Raw genomic sequence first — 19,445 nt, forward strand, 5'->3', positions numbered from 1 at the left:
TATTAATACTAAGAGAAATCTAATAAAGTCTGGGTTTCTGGTCCTGTTGCGGCCTAACAGACCTGTGGAACTCTAACACACGCACGCACTCGCGTGCACACACCCACCCAAACACAGAGGCAAACACAGAGGCAACGATACGTTTAAATAATATTCGCAGCCCAGCAAGCAAAAAAATGCAAACGTCAAAAGCAGGCATAAAGTTAAATAAAGACTTGGCCAAAACTTGAGGCCTTGGCTTAGGCTGGCAGAGCTGGCGAGGTGAGGTCCACAAAATCACATGGTCTCTGGGTGCAGAAAAACACAACAGATTAACTCAGGCTCTAATATAGACTTCACCAGATTGGTGAAGCGCTGCTGCTGGTGAGGTGCCGTACCCCAGTCTCCAGTCACCCAATCACACACAGACAGGAATTAGGAAGAGGTAGATGGCACTGGCATGGGAGCTGATGTAACAGTATAGACCCTTTTCTAGAGCGCTGCCGTGTCGCTGTGCGAAGAGGTGCTGCTTGACACCGCAGCTATGACTGCCACTCAGAAATCGGTCTATAGAAACTTGGAGACCACCAGAGGCATGTGTTTACCTCTACCTGGTACACATACCCTGTAGTACACAGTGGTTCTCAAAGTGGGATACGGGGATGCCTTGCTCTCAGAGCCCGCAATCACCCAAGAACACGCAAGGCAGAGAGAGAGACTCCTGTTGGCTCTGGCATAGGGGAGAGGAAATGGAAGCCTGGGGGAGAGGGGCAGTGATTTGGCTAATCACTACTGACCCGCCAACTGGTGTGGTTAAGGGTCGAAACCTGATGACATTTCTTCTAGGCCAAGGCTTTATCCAGTGGTGCTTTGGTGTTTTCTTTTTCAGGGGGACGTTTATTGACATCACGCCTGGAGCACACATCTACTGCATGCGCTGCAGTAGGGAAACTAAAAGTTTGCTTTGAACAAATCTCAAACAGAACCTACCACAGTAATGGAGCCATTTAGCCTATGAGGACGCACGCACAATGTATACAGTCACTGCTGGAAACCCACAACTTGTTATGCAAATAGCCACTTGATCAGATGGCCACTCGTATAGCCTATAACTCTATGGTTCTAGCATGCACTGTTCCGTGCTGTTCCTGCGTGTGCATGTGGGAAATTTAGCCTAACGGCGTCCGGTCACGTCCAGCCTTACTGGCTTCATCCATTAGTATGGATTTATATTAAATGGATTATAGTCGCATCTTTGATGTATTTACAAACTATTGGCACAAAGTATTTGCAGATGGGGGTCCGTGTGTTGAAGAGCCATTTAATATAGACAAGAACATTTCCTCTCAATCAACATCGCCTGATTCGCCTCACCTATTATCTGTGTTTATTTATTTTAGATTTTCTTTCCAGTTTGGGAGTGTGTGTGAGGTGGCAACTCTAGAGTGAGGTATTGTGCCTGCATCTGGTGCATGTCTATACAGTTCACATAACAGTTTGTACGTGGGTGTGTGTCTGTGTAAAGGAGAATGCCAGGTGGATACAGGACATGGAACAGAGCATGTTAGGTGAGCTAGGGTGTCAGGGTGTCAGGGGCACGAGGAGCACCTCACTCTGTGAGGGTGTTTGTTATGTGTATGTAAGACATCTCTCTGGCCCCGCCTGTCTGCATGCTTCCCGTCTGGAATGAAGGTTGACAGAAAAGTTGACAGATGCTTCGCCGACGTCCATTATTTATGAGCATAGGAGCAGGGAAGTAGTGGGGGTCACAAGTGTCTACATCTGCTGCTGTAGGTTGACTTAAGACTTTTTGTATGGGTGGAGGGGGGATCGATGAGCTGTCATGAGCGACCTGGTTGTGAGAGTGCTGGAGAGAGTGAGTGTGTGAGTGTGTGAGTGTGTGTGTGTGTGTGTGTGTGTGTGTGTGTGTGTGTGTGTGTGTGTGTGTGTGTGTGTGTGTGTGTGTGTGTGTGTGGGTAACACCTCCCTCCCTCACCTGTAGCTGATCTCCTTTAACCTGTTTTTTTAAACTCACCCACAACTTACAGCCAGGAGGCCCCAAATTATTGAATTATAGGGCTGTGGGCGGTGAGTGACTGGCATCTCGTAGGACCAGTGGTCTAGATTAAATGTTTGCTCCGAGTTGGGTTCCTCACTCAGCCACTATGTAATATCCGGAGGTGTAAAGTACGTAAATTAAATCAGTGGTCCTCAACCTTTTCAAGCCGCGACCCCCAAAATAATCATATTTTAACTGTGAACCCCTCCATCCTACGAGCAAGAGTTGAGCCATTACATTTTGTATAACATGGTTCTATTGTGAAAATAGCAGAGGCCTCGTGTCGCAAGGCGTTGTGAGCATGTAAATCTGCTATTTTCACAATTGCTGCCTCTAAAATCTGACAATTTGGCCAATGTTTAATTTTTTTAGAGGTATTAAAAAGTCCTTAAATTGTCAATTTAGAAATGTGTATAAACCCTCTATACACATAGACCTTATGTTGGTTTGTTTACTGTTGAGTGAGAAAAGAATGTTGCACATTAAGTTAATCATCTGGGGACCCCACAAAATAATTTGGGGACCCCCTTGGGGGTCCCGACCCACAGGTTGAGAACCACTGACCTAAATAACATTATTCCAACCAGTTCCTTTCCCCTCCATCAGGTGCCCTGGCTGGCCAGGGGGAGGCATTATAGAGGCCAGGATTACTGCATGTTTTTGTGAGGGTATCTACACTAGGAGACACAGGGAGAACTCCACACAGAAAAGCCCTTTTGCCAACCTCACCTAGGGTGTGGGCGCTGATGACGTGGTGGAGAGAACACCAGCACCCACAGCATCCCCGGCAAGAATCAAACCCAGGACCTTCTTTTTTTTTTAAATGTTTTTTATCCCACGATTTTTGCAACCCATTTTTCTCACCCGGTGACTACCTAACCTGTAGTCCTGGTTTCCGCTCTCCCCCTGCCGCGCCAGGGGACATTGGGGAGCACCCGGCTGGCTAGGGGGAGGTAGTATAGAAACCAGGACTACTGCATGTTTTTGTGTGAGGGCCTATGCCCAAGGAGACACGGGGAGAACATGCAAACTCACCACAGAAAGGCCCCATCGCCAACCTCACCTAGGGTGTGAGTGCTGATGACGCGGGTGGAGGAACACGCCACCAGCGCCCACAGTTTCCCCCGGCGGGAATCGAACCCAGGATCTTCTGGCTGTGAGGCGAAGTGCTAACCACTGCACCACCGTGCCCCCCCAACCCAGGACCTTCTAGCTGTGAGGCCACAGCGCTACCGACAGCGCCACCAGCCCCTGCTAAAGTACACTTTTTAGATTGTTTTACTTTATGGAGTATTTCCTATTTTCAGTACGTTTAATTCTACACCACTACACCTCAGAGACAAATATTGTACTTTTACTCCAGTCCACTACAATTATTTGAAAGCTTTAGTTACTAATTACATTTTAGATTTAGATTATTATTACAAAACATACATTGTCCACTTCAGCCCTATATACAATTTGTCCATTTGAAAATAGCCGATGTTACAGTGAGCTTGTAGATCTGCTATTTTCAGAAGAAAACTTGTGACATGGGACATTCTGCATTATCAGTACTTTCTACTAAAGTACATTTACCAATACTTTTTTTTTGTTATTTTTCCACCACTTGGAAGAGCCACTGGTTGGCCCCAATAGGCCTATAGTACTTTCCACGTAGCAACGCTGAGAGCGCAGATGTTAATAAGGAGCACAATATAATTAATCAAAATGGAATGTTAAATACAAATTTTCCATTTCAAAGAAACCTCCCCCTAGCATCTTCTGAGCCTGACACACAAGATAGTCTCTCCGGTGTTGTCCCCGGGGTGAATAATAACCCAGGTTTGGCATCGCCTTCATTAAATCAAACTCAACGTGGACTTGCCTGCAGCTGCTGCTGCTGCTGCAAAAAGGGAGAAAAAAAGGAAAAGAAAAAGTGTTGCCAGACCTTTCAGTATGTCTCTCCAGGGCTGTCCCCAAATGCCTTTTTTATGCTTTGAAGCAAGCATCTGCAGCATTACTGTATATGAATTAGATTAGAATATTTGACTGTTGGGGCTTGGTGGGATGGGGAGAGGTGTGTTTGGGTGTGTAATGGCTCAGGGAGCTTAAGATATGTTGCTCACGTGTCAACCTTATACAGTTCACAACGGCAGCCTTGGGCCATAAGCAATTCCACGTATTTACATTGCTCCTAAATCCCTTTTTTCTGTACTCCTCTGCTGTTTATAAACACACTGATGAGCTAACATGCAGAAATTACTCCATGGTAATGTTATTGTTGAGATACTGCCATAAAGCGGTTCACTCGTGTTTGAAATCTCGTCTTGCGAGACTTAAGTGACGTAAGCCTGCAGTGCAATGTTGTTGCTACAACAACAGTATAGAGAGCCGATATGAGACATCTTGATATTGCACAGTTTGGCATCCGCTGTCATGTCGAAACGTTTTTTTGATCAGCAGTCTGTGTTATGACGATGTCATGAGCTGCCGACAGATCTACAAAGGCAGCACCTGGTATCAGCTTCTTCTAGTAGCCTTCCTCAATGTATTGGGTGAGGTTTAGCAGTTGGCCTGAGCATGATTTTCCGGGTCTGAGCTTGTTCTTTGATCAGCTCAGTGTCTACGTATCGTGGGGGATAGTCGGGTAAGGAGTAGTCTCTTGAACAGCTTGTAGGTGATACATAGTAGGGAGATGAGCCGGTGGGGAGGTTGGGGTCTTTCCCAGGTTTTAAAAGAGCAATGATGATGGCTTTCCTCCAGATTGTTGGTATGTGCTGGGTTTGGAGGCAGGTGTTATACATTTTCATAAGCCATTGTTTGGCGGCTGGGCCTAGGTGAGTGATCATCTCATTCAGTATGTCATCAGGACCTGCAGCTTTGCCCATCTTCATGGTGCTTAGTCCTGCTTCAAACTCCTCAAAGGTGAAGGGCTTAGAATGGACATGTTCTGCTGACTGCTGGTGGATGGTGGGTGGTGGTGAGATGGTGTTGTCCTTTAGCCCTGCGCTTTTCTGCTCGTCTCCCGTTGGCCACCAGTTGGCTCCCAACCTGGTTTGGTGTTACGTTGGATATAGCACCGTTTAGTTTTGGGATAGTAGACAAGGCCTTTTTGCTGTTCTGAGACATGTTGATGTTCTCTACAAGATCCTGCCAGGCTTTCTGCCTCTCCTTCCCAAGGGATTCCATGAGTTTGTCACTTTCAATTCAATTTTAATTCAAAGGGCTTTATTGGCATGAGAAAACATACGTTTACATTGCCAAAGCAGAAGTGTACACAATACAAAACAATACAATCGGAACAAAATATGTACAGGTGAAAAGAGTGTCACCGTTTTCATGCATCAAGGTTACGTGTAGGCAAACTCACTCAGTTCACTAGCGGCATCTGAAAAAGGGTCCTTGTGGAACTCCAGTTCATAGCACTCCAGCAACTGTGATGACTCCTATGTGAGGCCTGCAATGTATTCTTATTTTAATTTAGTCCTGGATACACCAAAGCATCCCAAGAAAAAAACAACAACAAGAACAAGTCTTCAAAGCATAGGATTTGTGTCAGACTGTCTCTCTTTCTCTTTTGTGGTACTTTAACGAGAGAGAGACCGTACCAAGGCTGGGAAGCAGAGGCTGTGGAAAGCAAAGCACACAATGGGAGTCATAGTGTGTGTGTGTGTGTGTGTGTGTGTGTGTGTGTGTGTGTGTGTGTGTGTGTGTGTGTGTGTGTATGTGTATGTATGTGTGTGTGTGTGTGTGTGTGTGTGTGTGTGTGTGTGTGTGTGTTTGTGTTGTGTGTGTGTGTGTGTGTGTGTGTGTGTGTGTGTGTGTGTGTGTGTGTGTGTGTGTGTGTGTGTACACGTGTATGTGTTCCCTACATCGGCACAACACAGTGAACCTTTGTCAGTCGACCCCCCCCCCCCCCCACCCCCCCCCCACACACACACACACACACACACACCTCGAATGGCTCTTGCCTTTGACAGACAGTACGTTAGGCGGTAATTGGGAGCCTTTGGGTGCATGCACACCTCCCCCTGTCAGTTATTGTTGTCAGATAGCATAGTGTCCGCCTGCCACGAAGGAGGCTTAGAGTCTCAGTGACTGACCTTTTCCTCTGAGCGGACAGGCGTTCCCGTTGCTGTATTAGACCTGGGTAATATGTGGTGTGGTACAACAGCATGCCATCATTACAGGCCTTTCTAGACAGACAGACAGACAGACAGTGGGGCCCTATGTGTTATCTTGTTGTGTTCTTTTGCTAGGCAGCTACCCGCAATGTTTCTGCTTAACATTGTCTAAAGACAGTGTGTGTGTGTGTGTGTGTGTGTGTGTGTGTGTGTGTGTGTGTGTGTGTGTGTGTGTGTGTGTGTGTGTGTGTGTGTGTGTGTGTGTGTGTCTGTCGGTGGGGGTCCTGATGATAAATTAATTTGCACCGTGGAAAGGGCATAAATATAATGACACACACACACACACACACACACACACACACACACACACACACACACACACACACACACACACACACACACACACACACACACGTCTTGGTGGGACAAAAGTCTGGTTTCAGTAAAAAGGAGCCTCTCAGGTGCAGTACAGTGACTGGGCATGTTTTTAAATGTTTTTATTTCTCAAAAAATTATGTTTTAGCTAATTCAACATAAAAAAGGCGGAACCATGGTGGGACAAGGCAGAAAGAGCCTGCTGGTTGGTCAGTCAGGGACCAATGAGAAGGCTGACAAAGGGTGAATTCTGTATTCTGCCTACATCATTAAATGACATAATTATATTTTATTTTTTTGTAACTTAGTAGTATTATAAGTAACAGTATTATAACACAGAGCTTTTTCAACCACTCCATGTTATGAGCTACATTCCCTGATAACAATGTGCCATTTTCAGTATAAGCTTCAACACCCAGCAGGTTGTAAGTCTTGATGGCCATTGCATACCAATTGGGTTGGCATCATGAATACAGTATATTCTCTGACTGGAAGTCCTCCAAACACCCACTTTAGTACTGTCCTGTCCTCGCAAACAAACATTGAGCTCTTGCTTACAGTGCCAAAATGTGAATTTGAGGATTTGGCATTATGTTCTCAAGAGCTCAGCAGCTTTAGGTTATCTGACCGTTGCCCTTGACTGTATCACAGCCACTGAATGAACACACATGTCCTGTGAATTTGAGTAGCTGGGATATGAGTCGTTAACAAGACTCATTCCCATTACGTGTTTCATTTTATGTGGCTTTGCGATATGTCTCCCTTTTAGTCACCCAAGAGTCCAACAAACAATCCCCAGGAGCGAACAATGCACTCCAGGGAAGTGAGCATGGGGGCACAGGGGAGTCAGGCGCCGGTGAGACGCGCATCGTACATATCATAGTCTAATAAAAAAGTCATATGCACTGTTGATCTGTGAGGCAGGGATGCATTTTCAACAGCGCTCCACAACTCTCTAGGGAAATCTAAAAGAAAGAGGGAGAAGTATAAATCACAGCAAATGTTTGGATCTGACTGCTGGGAAGGGTAGGTGGCATAATATTAATATTTGCTCTGTCATTATGACACATCCACTGCTCAAAAAAAAGAAAAAAAAAAGAAAATATGCCTTTCTCACTTTTAGAGCATATCCGTCATAATGTAGACATACGGTACCTAACAATAGATTCCCAGGCAAATTAGGTTAGGAAACGATTACACACAATACAACAATTTTGAAGGAATAGAGTGTCAGGACTCGGGTTTAAAATACTTAAACAATATGTATGTGTATTATGATTTTGATATATATGAAGATACATCTTTTTAGCATCGCATTTACCTAGGTTTTATATCCGTATTAGATTAGTTTCCCTTTTGTGTGTTTTTATTTGAAACATTGATTGTCCTTTTTTCCTTTCAATTTTTTAAAAATGTTTTTCCTATTTGATCTTTGAAGCGTATTGGGTTGCTGTATGAAATGTGCTACATAAACCCTGGATTGAAATACCAAAAAGGCATTATAGTCTATCCAGTCATTTGAAGTAGATTGTGCTTTTCAGGTCTGTGCTAGATCACAGACCACTATTGCACTGTGACCTCAATATGGACTTTAGCACTGCACATTTATTTTGACTGCTGAGTAAGCTGGTTTTCTGAGACTGCCAAAAAACGCTGTTGTCCTCTGAAGTCCTCCAGCATCACCTAGTACAGCCAGACACTGATGGACAGGCTGTGTTTATATTAAAGCCTTATACACATAGACACGGCTCTAAATGCTAAATTTGCACATGCGGCCATCGGGGAGATACAAAAAAAGAAACATAAATGAAGAAGAAGAAGAAGAACAACAACAACAAACACATACATACATACATACATTATGTCGATAAGTCGATATGTCAAAATATCACAGATATCTATTGGACACAATGATTCTGAACACAGCACAGCCACTGTTGGTACCTACCTCTCATTTCGAGGGCTTGGAGCAAAAAGGGCCCAAGTGACATTTCAATTTTTTTTCACAGGACGGCCTTTCATTGATTGCAATAAATAAACTAAAAACAACATTAAAAAAGTATATTTTAAAATACTTTCATTGAAGCCTAATCTGTATTAAAGTATAGATTGCTTAAATATATTGTTTTTAATTAAATAATTACAATCAATGGAAAGCTGTCCTGTGAAAAAAAATGTAAATGTCACTTGGGCCCTTTTTGCGCCAAGCCCTTGATTTATTGTCTAAATAGGGCCGAATGAAATACATCTTGTATGTTTTCTTGTTTGAGAGTATTAACAATCCGATTCCCTAATTCGATTCCCCAACATGTCCCTGTCAAAGACCACAAGGGTGTTCACAAAAAGGGGGCGAGGCAATCTTAATATTGGCAAATTACCATAATAGCCATACTGATGTTCAGTGTGTATACAGAGGCCTTCTACAAAAGAGCAGAGACCTTATCAGTTTGTCAAATTAGCTAGTCTGTAAATAGAAGGAAATCACATTGCTTGAATGCAGATCCACAGCCTAATTGGTCCATGGAGTAAGCTGAGGCACCTTTGGCATAAACACACCCTATTAAAATCTACTCAGCAATTTAAATGTGTATGCAGCGTATCGTAGGAGTCACATTGTTAGCTTAAGACACACTGACTATTCCTTTGACACTAAGGAGGCGTTTTGGAAGATTCTGAATGAAAATAACGTAACCAATAGAACATGCAACATCATCATACAGCCTGTCTGCAGAGAAATGTTAGAATAATTCAGAATGAATGTTGATGTCCATGCTATATTTGATGAAATATGAAAACATCCTTAAAGGGATAGTTCACCCCCAAAACGACATAAACAACAAACATATCCATGAATTCAAGTCTCCATGGGGTGAGTAATCAATAGGGACAAACATGTATTTTTGGGGTTTGAACTATCCCTTTAAGCGTTGCAGCCACCATATTTAAAGGACTTAAGTCTTTAGAGTCAAGCAAGGAGAAATGTTGCAGCAGAGGAGAAATGCAATAGTTTGGTGGGCCAAAAGGCTAATCTTTCCTAGACCATGAATGTCATCCTCGCAAACATTAATGTTGCTTTGAACTATACCAATGATGTGACTCTCTCTCGCCAGACGCTCACAGCACTTGGGATAAATTAATGATGTATGAGATTGTTGTGTTTACCCCAAATTCAGCAGAACAGCATAGAAAATGTCCCTTGCTATTTTGCTCAGACATTACCACAGTCCGTCTGGGCATTAGTGTGTCAAGCCTGGCAACTTAATGGGCTGTTTGCACTTTGCTGGCAATTCAGTTCCACTATTATTCAATAAATCAAAGAGAAGTATTTGGAAAAGGATTCAAAATGGTATTTTGACCCAGATTCTCACAGCTCCTAAATTAAAAAAAATGCACAAGTGGATGCCATACCATTGCCACTTCACAATAGTTCTGGTTTGTCTGTACCATGTGAGGGCTTTATCGAATGTGAAGTGAAGTTGTCACGTGGAGTTTATATGTACATGACCTTTTGACACCATGGGCCGTATCTTCCGCCAATGCTACAGTATACCGGCTGGTATAGCACCTTTTGCGTCTCCCCAGAGTGGCATCTTTGTGATTGGGGTGTGTTGATCTTCAAATGAAGTTTGATCTGCTATCTTCCCCACATACTTTGCACTCCAACTTAAGACCAGCTTCGAGCAGTGACAGCAGCACAGGTGACTTTGTTATTTTGGAAGAAAACAATCAACACATTGATTTCCATCAAAATCCATTAGATCTGAACACAACACTCACGCTCAACAACAACGCTCAATAATTTGCACAGTGGCGCAGTCCTGGGTTCGATTCCCGCCGGGGGACGCTGTGGGTGCTGGGGGGCGTGTATCAGCGCCCACACCCTAGGTGGGGTCGGCGATAGGGCCTTTCTGTGTGGAGTTTGCATGTTCTCCCTGTGTCTCCTAGGTTTGATACCCTCACAAAAACATGCGGTAATCCTGGTCTCACTAATGCCTCCCCCTGGCCAGCCGGTGCGCTTGATGGAGGGGAAAGGAACTGGTTGGAATAACGTGTTCCTTCCACGCGCTACGTCGATCCCGGGGAAAAGAAACAACTTGGACTACTCATGCATTGAAGGAAGCATGAGGTCAGTACGTTGTCTCCCCAGGCGCGGTAGAGGGAGAGCAGAGCCCAGGATTACATTTAAAAAAAAAGTTATAATAATAGTAATAATAATTTGCACCGCATAATTTTGCGATAATTGATCACATAATTAATATGTGATAAAATACAAAGTTTACCACTGCTATGCGTGTTAGACGAGCTGTGATGGAAAGAAATGGAGCGCCTCATTTACAGTAGTTTTGTGCGTACAAGCTCACAGCACGTCGCAGTGCGAAGCGTTGTGAACTTGTAGATCAGATATTTTTGGTGCTTCTCTAGCTCTGGTCCATAGCGTTAGTGGAGTTCTCCCTAACGCTATGTTCCTCTACCTCTGTATCTCCTTGGCAAAACCGGAAAACACCGTCGTCTGGTCCGAAAATAACAAAAACTGTTTCGCCCCTCACCAAACCAAAGGTATCAGTGGACAGTTGAAAGCTTACTAGTCTATTTAGTGGACGCAGTCTGAGCCCCCCACCATATGATTAAAATACATTTCTAGGGCGAAATGAAAAATAATCCACCTGACGGAGACACTCTTCCTGGTTGAAGACTGGTTTTACGAAACAATGCTTCCAACGTCACATAGCTGAATTCCACCCAATGTGCGACTGACCTGCGCGGCAGTAGTGAGTAGGTGCCGTGATGGCGATGACAAATAGTAAAAAAAAATTAGAAGCAATGGATTCTCCATCCGGTGGATTATTTTTCATTAGAAACATTTTTCATTAGCGCCCTAGAAATGTATTTTAAGCGTGTGGTGGGGGGCTCAGACTGCGTCCACTATGTAGAGTAAGCTTTCAACTGTCCACTGATACCTTTGGTTTGGTGAGGGGCGAAATAGTTTTAGCTATTTTCGGACCAGACGGCTGGGTTTTCCGGTTTTGCCACGGAGATACGGAGGTAGAGGAACATAGCGTTGGGGAGAACTCCACTAACGCTATGGACCAGAGCTAGTGCTTCTCTAGCAGTATGGCATGCAACCAACATGAAATGTCTTTATATTTCTGTCGAGGAAAGAGAGAGGGCAACCGTGTGCCTGTGGGGAGAAAGAGAGAGAGCAACTGCTGCGCATGGTTCTGAACTGCGGCTGCTGTCCATGGTCCTGAAGTAACTGTCACTGCAGCTGCTGTCCATGGTCCTGAAGTAACTGCAGCTGCTGTCCATGGTCCTGAAGTAACTGTAGCTGCTGTCCATGGCCCTGAAGTAACTGTAGCTGCTGTCCATGGTCCTGCAGTAACTGCAGCTGCTGTCCATGGTCCTGAAGTAACTGTAGCTGCTGTCCATGGTCCTGAAGTAACTGTAGCTGCTGTCCATGGTCCTGAAGTAACTGCGGCTGCTGTCCATGGTCCTGAAGTAACTGTCACTGCTGCCGCTGTCTAGCTGCTGTCCATTAACCTGAAGTCATTTCTAACTAAGCCACGGCCATTTGTGAAATTAAGCACATTAGTGGAAAGGTTTACGGATGGATGGCCACATAGCTGCAGGTTGACTGGCTGAGATGACAAATAGTGTCACAAACAGTGTCTGTCTCTCTGTCTCTGTCTCTGTCTCTGTCTCTCTCTCTCTCTCTCTCTCTCTCTCTCTCTCTCTCTCTCTCTCTCTCTCTCTCTCTCTCTCTCTCTCTCTCTCTATCTCTCTCTCTCTCTCTCTCTCTCTCTCTCTCTCTCTCTCTCTCTCTCTCTCTCTCTCTCTCATCAACATCCCACTCCATGCAGCTCTCAGGCAGAGGTCAACCAGGACCATCAGTGTACAGTTTCTATAGTGCCACTGATACTCCTTCAGAGCAGAAAGTAAAGGATTAGGCCAATTCTCCCCTGCAGATGGATTTAGACCACACCATATTACCAAACTCCTGCCCATGATGTGGAAATGCTTCCTTCCACACTGCATAATTTAGTTCCAATTAATGACATCATTTATAGTTTCTTGTTCCAGATAATAATGTATAAATCTGGGGGTTTCTGCTGCTTAAACCAGCAGCATTACACTTTGGCGAGGGGATTAGTGAATGGCAACTTCAAGTGAAATGAAAGATGTAAGAGTCTCTTAAGCCATGCTTCCATTAAATGCCATGTCCTGACACTGTGGCAGGCTTCACTGCACACTTGCCAACTAGTTGTGGCTAGTCTGAATGTAACCCCCCCCAACCCCCCATCCCTCAGCGATAAACACTTGCTCATGGGGGATTTGTGCTTTTTTCTTTCCTTCTTCTTTTCCCTTAGATTTCTTCACGTCTCTCTCATCCCTTTTCATCCATTAACTGAACTGATCTCTTCCGTCGCAATTTTTGAAGGACTTAGAGCTTAAACGTGTAGAACGCTGTCATCTTTGTAGCATCAACATTTTTGCCATGCAGCCATCCCTGTTTTTAATTTGTGTTTATTTTAATGTGTTTTTTTAATTGTTTGTATTTTGTTATTTTATGTTCGTTTGATTATTGTGCTGTCCTCTTGGCAAGGTCCCTCTCATAAAAGAGCTTTTAAGGCTCATTGAGTTTTTATCTGGTTAATTAAAGGAAGGCTATAAACGGACGGACGAACGGACAAACGAACAAACTGACAACAGGAGAACGGACAAGAAAAAGAATGAACAAACAAACAACATAACAATATGCATGCATGCATGCCTGTGTGCGTGCGTGCGTGTGTTCTATCAACTGTGACCTGGATATGTAACCGGTTCAAGACACATTGCCTCCTCTTGCTGTCTACTGAGTAGCCTACCTCCCTGGAGAGGGACAAAGTAACTGCTCAATCTCAGGTAATTAACTTCACCATGACCCAGGGAGCACTCCATACCAGACACCACAATCCTTTAAGCACAACACTCCATTAGTCATGTCCCACAAGACCTTGAAAATGGCATGGGCAAAAAGAACGGGACGAAGTCCTATGGCATCCATCCAGTCCACATATTCTCTAATGCAGTGAAGCTCGGGATGGGTGTAGCTATAGCTAATATTATTAGAGCAGAGATTATATCGTTTTACTCATTCAGATCCCCCTAATCTGAGTCCCCAGAAGTTATTTTTTCCCCCGCAAGATCCCCTATCTACGTACTCATTCCAGTCTGGAAAAGAGCCTGCTAATGGTATCACTTGAAGCTAAACCAAATTAAAAAATAAACTCATGAACATATTATTTCAGTGTTGTAAAAAGTACTCACATGTTATACTTAAGTAAAAGTATCAATACAGCAATATAGAAATACTTCGTTACAAGTAAAAGTCCAGAATTCAAAATGTACTTGAGTAAAAGTATGAAAGTATTGGCATCAAAATATACTTAAAGTGCCAAAAGTAAAAGTACAAAATGTTTGAAAATAGCAGATCTACAAGCTCACAATGCGTCGCATCGCGACACGTTGTGAGCTTGTAGATCGGCTATTTTCAAATAGCCAAGGGATAAAATAAGGCTAAAGACAAAGTGGTTAATATATATATATATATATATATATATATATATATATATATATATATATATATATATATATATTATAATGTATAACTGCAAAGTAACTAGTTGCGACCGTCAGGGAGCAGTTTACTATGAAAACCTCCACCGGCCGTCCGTCCGTCCGTCCGTCCGTCCGTCCGTCACACGTCACACGTCACACCTTTGCCCTGCTCATATCAGTATGACATCACACCACATGTGTACACAAACCTTTGTGTACGTTGCTGTGGCAACAGTCTGTTGTTGCTGGTCTGTTAGTGTACGTTAGCAACCACCTTAGCAACCATGGTTTTACCCTAGCAACCAACTGTTTACCCTAGCAACCAACTGTTTACCATAGCAACCATGTTTTTTTACCCTAGCAACCAACTGTTTACCATAGCAACCAGATACGCAGAGCAGGGATCTCCATATATGGGCATAAACAGGTGACATCACACTGATGTCAGATACTCAGAGCAGGGATTTCTCCATAATATATGGGTATAAAAGGGATTCTGTTAGGGATCTCCATATATGGGCATAAAAGGGATTCTGTTAGGGATCTCCATATATGGGCATACAAGGGATTCTGTTAGGGATCTCCATATATGGGCATAAAAGGGATTCTGTTAGGGATCTCCATATATGGGCATAAAAGGGATTCTGTTAGGGATCTCCATATATGGGCATAAAAGGGATTCTGTTAGGGATCTCCATATATGGGCATAAAAGGGATTCTGTTAGCTGTTAGTGATCTCCATATATGGGCATAAAAGGGATGCTGTTAGGGATCTCCATATATGGGCATAAAAGGGATTCTGTTAGGGATCTCCATATATGGGCATGAAAGGGATTCTGTTAGGGATCTCCATATATGGGCATAAAAGGGATTGTATCCCAGATGATGCCCTGTTAGGAGATCCACACTAACAGAATCCATATATGGTCCTACCGACAGCTGCTATAAGCCAAACCTGGCGATAAGGTCTGAGTCGAAGAAATGCTTCTTTCCTGGCAAGAATTGCCCCTTTATACTGTAGGGCTCGTTTGTGTATTGTATGACATCACGCCACATCATCGGCTGAGGACTGTGTGATGTCATCATATCTCCATATATGGAGACATAAGTTGCTCATGCCCAAATATGGACTGGTGAGGTCAGACTTAGTGTGATGCGTAGGTTATCTCCATATATGGAGATTCAACTTCAATGAGTACCATGGCAAACTGTCAACTGCCCGTATGTCTTGATAATTGGTAAAACAAACTTTTGGCCTATTTGTGGAGACCAACGGTCGCTTATCTCCCGATTAGGGAGTCTTACTGGTAGCTAAGGTTTTCAAAAAATGTAGCGAAGTAAAAGTACAATATTTGGATTCGAAATGTAGTAGAAGTAAACATATTAGAAATTGGAAATACTCAAGTAAAGTACAGATACCTCAAAATTGTACTTAACTCAAACTCTGCCCTCAAAATACCCCTTTGTACCCATTCTCTGCCATGCCCGTAGAACCCGTAAATGTAATAAAAATTAATTAATTTTTTTTTTTATCGAAGCGGAACTAAAATAGGCCGGAACTAATGCTCCGTGATCGGTTTCTACACGGACACATTATTGAGCGGACAACTTAACATTGGAGTCCCTGAACCGGAAGCGGATGTCCGTCCTCTATTTTGGCCCGTTAGCTTTCTGTCTGAACTCCGCGGCTTACAGATGGAGAACTTATTGATCAATTGAAAAAGTTTCAACGGATTTGAGAAGCTGATGGAATACGCGAACACACGATGCATCAGTGTCCGATCCACGCACGATGGGAACTGGACGAGCGCCCACGTTAACAGGTAGGAGAAGCCGGCAGTGAAAGACATAGAGAAATTAACGGGCTTTACGGCCGTAAACTACGAATGAGTTAAGTACAGTACTTAAAGGGAGATTCCACTTTCAAAAAAACTTTTGGTCATTTTATCGTCTAATCAGGCTTTTATGAACACCCTGAACAGTTTTTAATTTGCTTGATTCAATATTTAGATATTTGATGTAAATGTTACCAGGCCCTCCAGGCCCAGTTCCTCTCCACATACACACACCCATCGAAAAAACACGGCCTGCTCACGTATTAGGAGGGTATTATGAGTCACCAGAAAAAATAACGGGTGTTTTAATGAATCTATCATGGTTAAAATGGAATTTGAAGTTACAATGGGTGTGTATGTGAGGCCTCCTGCAGGAGGAGGGCCTGGTAACATTTACATCAAATATCTAAATATTTAATTAAGCAAATTAAAAACTGTTCAGCGTGTTCATAAAAGCCTGATTAAACAATAAAATGACCAAAAGTTTTTTTGAAAGTGAAATATCCCTTTAAGTAAAAGTACTTAGTTACTTTACACCACTGTATTATTTTCATTTCAATTTCCAATAAGAACATGAATAAATATAGCAGTTTAGTCAAGAACACTCACGTCAAAGTAGATTTAAACATTTATTGCAACAAATGGAATACAGTTAAACTTAGCGTTAAAGGTCTCCGCGTTTGGAGATGTTCCCTGAGTTTTGTACATGCATGCCTGCTATGCAAGATCAGGGAACTCTAGGCAAAAGCCCCCATAGGGATACAACAGTAGTACAATAGCAATACATTGACATTATTAGCTTGAATCAGCAGACATAAAATCAAGTATTTGAGGCTATGCCAGACTCTGATCAAAAGGTGGAGGCTGGAGTGGAGAAGGAAGCTGAGCAGCAGTGGATCCAAGGCTTCGGATCAAAGAAGAGCAGAGCTATAGTGAATGCAAGCCATAATATTTAAAGGAGCCTACCCTACTGAGCAAGAGCTCTGATTGGATAATGGCAGTGTGATGTAATGATCAGCAGATCTGTGAATGAGGAATAGGAAAAGGATCTGACTGGCAGCTGATTACAGCTGGGCGGGCGAGACTCTTGTGTCCTGCATAAACTAACGCTATGCTTCATTTATTGCCAGTATCTTGTCTCATGCTACCGACTACTTCATATGATTTCCACGTTCATGTTGAGGTCAATGAGGTTAATTAATCACAAGTGAGTTAAGTGAGTGAGTAAGTAAGTAAGTACATAATATGTGCATATAATATTCTAGGCTAATACAAAGGAACAAGGGTCAGGGGGGAAAAAAACGCAATGCCAGTATGCATACCGGCAAAACAAACATAAAAATTGGGTTGATAAAAATAAAATAAAAAACACTGAATGCAATACAGTTGACACAAGGGTTTAAACACAGCTCACTGTAGCAGTTGCTTTCATAACAGCGTGTCCGGTATAGAGGAGGTCAGACTATAATGTTCTCTATACAGCTAATGCTTTCCCTTTCGTACAAACGCCTCTGTGCATTGTCATGGGAGCATAAAGAAAATCTGAAATAATCACAATCAACCTCCCGTGGTATACAATAGGATGCACTCAGTCAATAAAAAAGTCCCTGCAAATGTCAAGGCAGCTTGAATCACAAAAGCTTATTGAAATTTCAATGCAGGCCTGGACGTCTTGGTTTTAATGAGACACAAAAAGGACAGCATTTCTCTGACTGTGCAGCAGTCCAGCCAATTATCAGCCTTCCCCAATGCCGAACCATGGAAGAAAGAAAAGAAAAGAAAGATGGTGCAGGGGGACAGGGGACTGCATTGTTTTAAGGAGGAGGGAAAAGCTGACCCATTCTCTCTCCCTCCCTCCCCCCCCCCCTCTCTCTTTTTCTCTCTTTCTCTCTCTCTCTCTCTCTCTCTCTCTCTCTCTCTCTCTCTCTCTCTCTCCTCGTCTCCTCAACACTTTGTCTCTTTTAACTTTATCCCTCCCTTGTGTTTTGCCCAAAAGGAGAAAGGCTTCCTGCCCCCCAACAGCCACCAGAGAAGAACAAGGCACCGTGACATGTACACTTGTGGCAAAGACATAGATTCTCTGTACAGATGTTTTATTCAACGGTTTCCGAATCTCAAACAATTCTAGCTCGCCTCCAGTTTCCGATTTGCTTGCAAAGAAAAGCCCATTAGGCACCATCACACAAAATGGAGCCGCTAGTGGCCACTGCATTGTTCTCCTACTCGCTACTTTGCATTTCAGCTTCAACAATCCCCTACAGAAAGACATTCATGGAGTGAATAATGCAGGTGCACCTGTTCTGACTCAGTGGCTGTTACATTATGAGATTCATCATTTCAGATAAAGACACACTATTAGTGGGAAGAGCTATAAGGAGGTAATTTAAAATACAATTAGAAATATAGCTGCAAGCAGCGATAAATTGGCCAAGCCAGAAAAGGCAGGAAAGCAAAAAAGCAGTAAGGGAAAACGAAGCAGGAAAAGCAGGAAAAGTGGCCTCCTGATGGCGCTATAATAGGCCAATGTGAAAAGGGTGCCACGTGTTTATGGGCCTTTAACGGCAATCGGACGCAGCATGCGTGATTTGAGGCATTTTGTTCCAAAAATGTGTTTTGCTAAAGTCGACCCACTGGTGACGCTATAACAGGCCAATGTGAAAAGGGTGGCATTTGTTCATGATTTGAGGCGTTTTGTTAAAAAAGGAGCAATCCTGCTAACTTTGGAATCCAAAGTTAGCCAACTAGGATAGAATATGACATATCGGATAAATCCGTTGTGATCATATCACTGTAGATACTGTGTACTGATTTGCGTGATATTTCGATAAAATCTGAAGGAGTATTATCAAAGAAGTCGGCCATGTGGTGGCGCTATAAAAGGCAAATGTGAAAGATGCAGGGAAAAGGTTTTTCCTTGGCCTCTGGGAAGTGCGCATACAAAGTTGGAGTTAGGTAAAAACACAAATCGGCCTGTTATTACGAGGCTGATTTGCCATGTTTTTAAGTGACATTTCTTCCTCGGCCTGGTGGGAATGTGCTTGCATAGTTCCATGAAAATTATTTTATACTTCTTCGTTTATAGATTTATGAATTCTTCCTCATCTGTAGGTGAAATTGTGAAACCTGCAAAAAGAATTTATATATAAAATATAATCCTTACAGTAAACTTGATAGTTTACTGTAAGGATTATACACTTCTTACTTATTCACTATCTATACTCCCACTCACTTTACCCTCATTTGTCTCAATAGCGCCCCCACCACAAACAGTGCAGGCGGCTGGCAGCATGAAGTACTGCACACTGTGTCAACTAGGGAAATCCACAGTGTTATGGAATATTGGGAGTATCGTGATATATTGCAATATTAATATTTTAGCACACCCCTACTACACAGTGAGAAATCTTTTTTTTCTTCCTTTATTTAACAAAGCCAGCTTTTTAGAAAATTCATTTCTCGTGGATGCGTCATGTTTTCACGTACAAACTTCTA

General features: G+C 43.1%; 1 long non-coding RNA gene across 1 annotated transcript in view; it reads right to left on the bottom strand.

Moving 5' to 3' along the window:
* LOC308307048 overlaps nt 1-19,445 on the bottom strand; it is a 674,478-nt gene that overhangs the window by 103,404 nt on the left and 551,629 nt on the right. The window contains exon 2 of the long non-coding RNA XR_013963201.1: nt 15,375-15,418. This is a non-coding gene — a long non-coding RNA (uncharacterized lncRNA). The remainder of the gene's footprint in view (nt 1-15,374; nt 15,419-19,445) is intronic.

The sequence above is a fragment of the Nannobrachium achirus genome (assembly GCF_963921795.1).
Source record: "Nannobrachium achirus genome assembly, chromosome: 21".
Classification (NCBI taxonomy): domain Eukaryota; kingdom Metazoa; phylum Chordata; class Actinopteri; order Myctophiformes; family Myctophidae; genus Nannobrachium; species Nannobrachium achirus.